The sequence below is a fragment of the Salvelinus sp. IW2-2015 genome, unplaced genomic scaffold, assembly GCF_002910315.2.
Source record: "Salvelinus sp. IW2-2015 unplaced genomic scaffold, ASM291031v2 Un_scaffold5242, whole genome shotgun sequence".
NCBI classification, from domain to species: Eukaryota; Metazoa; Chordata; class Actinopteri; order Salmoniformes; family Salmonidae; genus Salvelinus; species Salvelinus sp. IW2-2015.
In genome coordinates, this window is record NW_019946507.1 from 60,041 (window position 1) to 63,336 (window position 3,296).

General features: G+C 41.6%; 1 long non-coding RNA gene across 1 annotated transcript; it reads left to right on the forward strand.

Moving 5' to 3' along the window:
- Positions 1-1,669: 1,669 nt before the first annotated feature.
- LOC139026597 (uncharacterized) lies at positions 1,670-2,660 on the forward strand. The gene is made up of 3 exons (XR_011478444.1): positions 1,670-1,703; positions 2,405-2,491; positions 2,606-2,660. It is a non-coding gene; the product is annotated as an uncharacterized lncRNA (long non-coding RNA).
- Positions 2,661-3,296: the final 636 nt, after the last annotated feature.

The following is a 3,296-nucleotide window of genomic DNA, read 5'->3' on the forward strand; positions in this document are numbered from 1 at the left end:
AGCTACTAGGAGGACAGACAGAGCGGATAGCACTAGGAGAACAGACAGACTGGACATTACAACTCGGCAGTAGGGAGAGACGTACTCAGACTGGACAGTAGCAAGTCAGTTTCAGGGAGAGACAGAACAGATGGACATGTCAGCCGTAAGGGAGAGACAGACAGACTACATTACAGGCAGTACTGGAGAGAACAGACGAGTCACGACATAGCATAGGACAGACTAACTCTACAGCAGTAGGGAGAGACAGACAGACTGGACAGTACAGCAATACGGGAGAGACAGACAACTGGACATTACAGCAGTAGGGAGAGACAGAACACTAACGTGGAACCTTACAGCAGTAAGGAGAGACAGACAGACTGGACAATTACAGCTAGTAGGAGAGATCAGACAGACTGGACATTACAAGCAGTAGTGCTGACGCATGACAGACAGACTGGACATTAAGCTGGAGGAGGACAGGACACATGGACATTACAGGCAGTAGGGAGAGACAGAACAGCCTGGACATTACAGAGTAAAGGGAGAGAGACAGACAAGACTTGGACATAACATGCAGTAGGAGAGACAGACTAGGACTGGACATTACAGCAGTAGGAGAACATAGACACGACTGCTGTATAAATAGTGTATGTTGAAGGGGTGTCCTCATACTGCTGTATATATAGTGTATTGAAGGGTGTCCTCATACTGCTGTAATATAGTGTATGTTGAGGGGTGTCAACATACTGCTGTATATATAGTGTATGTTGAAGGGTGTCCTCATACTGCTGTATATATAGTGGTATGAAGGGTGTCCTCATACTGCTGTATATATAGTGTATGAAGTGGTCCACAATACTGCTGTATATAAGTATATGTTTGAAGGGGTGTCCTCATACTGCTGTATATATAGTGTATGTTAAGGGGTGTCCTCATACTGCTGTATATATAGTGTAGTGTTGAAGGGTGTCCATCATACTGCTGTATATATAGTGTATTGAAGGGGTGTCCACATACTGCTGTATATATAGTGTATGTTGAAAGGGGTGTCCTCATACTGCTGTATATATTAGTGTATGTTTGAAGGGTGTACTCTTCTTCAATAACTGCTGTATAATATAGTGTATGTTTGAAGGGTGTCCTCATACTGCTGATAATATAGTGTATGTTTGAAGGGTGTCCTCATACTGCTGTATATATTAGTGTATTAAGGGGGGTTCTTCATACTGCTGTATACTATAGTGTGATGTCTGAAGGGGGTGTCCTCATACTGCTGTATTATAGTGTATGTTGAAGGGGTGTCCTCATACTGCTGTATATTATAGTTAGTTGAATGGGGTGTCCCATACTGCTGTATATATAGATGTATGTTGAAGGGGTGTCCTCATACTGCTGTATGTATAGTGTATGTTGAACGGGGTCCTCATACTGCTGTATATATAGTGTATAGTTGAGGGTGTCCCATTACTGCTGTAATATTAGTGATAAGGGGTGTCCGCATATGTGTAAGTATAGTGTATTTTGAAGGGGTGTCCTCATACTGCTGTATATATAGTGTATGTTGAAGGGTGTCCCACATACTGCTGTATATATAGTGTATGTTGAAGGGTGTCTCATACTGCTGTGTATATAGTGTATGTTGAACGGGTGTCCTCATACTGCGTATATTATAGTGTATATTGAAGGGGTGTCCTCATACTGCTGTATATATAGTGTATGTTGAAGGGTGTCCTCATACTGCTGTATATATATGTAGTTTGAAGGGTGTCCACATACTGCTGTATATATATGTATGTTGAAGGGGTGTCACTCATACTGCTGTATATATAGTGTATGTTGAAGGGGTGTCCTCATACTGCTGTATATATAGTGTATGTTGAAGGGGTGTCCTCATACGCTGTATATATAGCTGTATGAAAGGGTGTCCTCAATACTGCTGTATATAATGTGTATGAAGGGGTGTCCTCATAACTGTTGTATATATATGTGTATGTTGAAAGCGGGTGTCCACATACTGCTGTATATATAGTGTAATGTTGAAGGGGTGTCCTCATACTGCTGTTATATAGTGTATATTGACGGTGTCCTCATACTCTGTATATATAGTGTATGTTTGGAAGGGGTGTCCTCATACTGCTGTATATAGTGTATGTGAAGGGGTGTCCTCCACATACTTGCTGTATATATAGTGTAGTGAAGGTGTCCCATACTTATAATTATGCTGTATATATAGCTGATCGTATGTTGAAGGGGTGTCCCATACTGCTGTATATATAGTGTAGTGAAGGGGTGTCCTCATACTGCCTGTATATATAGTGTATGTGAAGGGTGTCTATACTCTGTATATATAGGTATGAAGGTGTCCTCATACTGCTGTATATATATGTATGTTGAAGGTGTCCATACTGCTGTATAATAGTATGTGAAGGGTGTCTCATACTGCTGTATATATAGTGTATGTTGAAGGGGTGTCCTCATACTGCTGTATATATAGTGTTTTTGAAGGGTGTCCTTCATACTGCTGTATATATAGTGTATGTTGAAGGTGGTCCTCATACTGCTGTAATATATAGTGTATGAAGGGTCCTCATACTGCATGTAGTATTAGTGTATGTTGAAGGGGTGTCCTCATACTGCTGTATATATAGTGTATGTTGAAGGGGTGTCCTCATACTACGTATATTAGTGATGTTGAAGGGTGTCCTGCATTCTGATGTATATATAAGTTGTATGAAGGGGTGTCTCTATGCTGTATATATAGTGTATGAGGGGTGTCCTCATTACTGTCTGTATATATATAGTGTATGAAGGGGTGTCGCTCAAACTGCTGTAATATAGTGTAAAGGATGAGTCCAGGAACGTGCTGTATGCCTGTCAGAGTTATGATGAGTCCAGGATCGTGCTGTATGCTCTTCAGAGTATATGGATGAGTCTGAACGTGCTGTATGCTTCAGAGTATATATAAATCCTTATAGTGCACTACCCTGGTCAAAAGTAGGCACACTATATAGGGAATAGGTGCCATTGGGACGCATTCTTATTCCTGTGGTTTGCTGGAATCTAAATGTGATTAGTTGTGTATTCAGGTGTTGTTTCTGCCCCGTTTATACATCTGCCTCAGCCATGGACACATCTACCTCAGCCATGGACACACTACCTCACCATGGACACATCTGCCTCAGTAATGGACACATCTGCCTCAGCAATGGACACATCTGCCTCAGTAATGACACATCTGCCTCAGTAATGGACACATCTGCTCAGCTAAATGACACATCTGGGCCTCAGTAATGACACATCTCGCCTCAGTC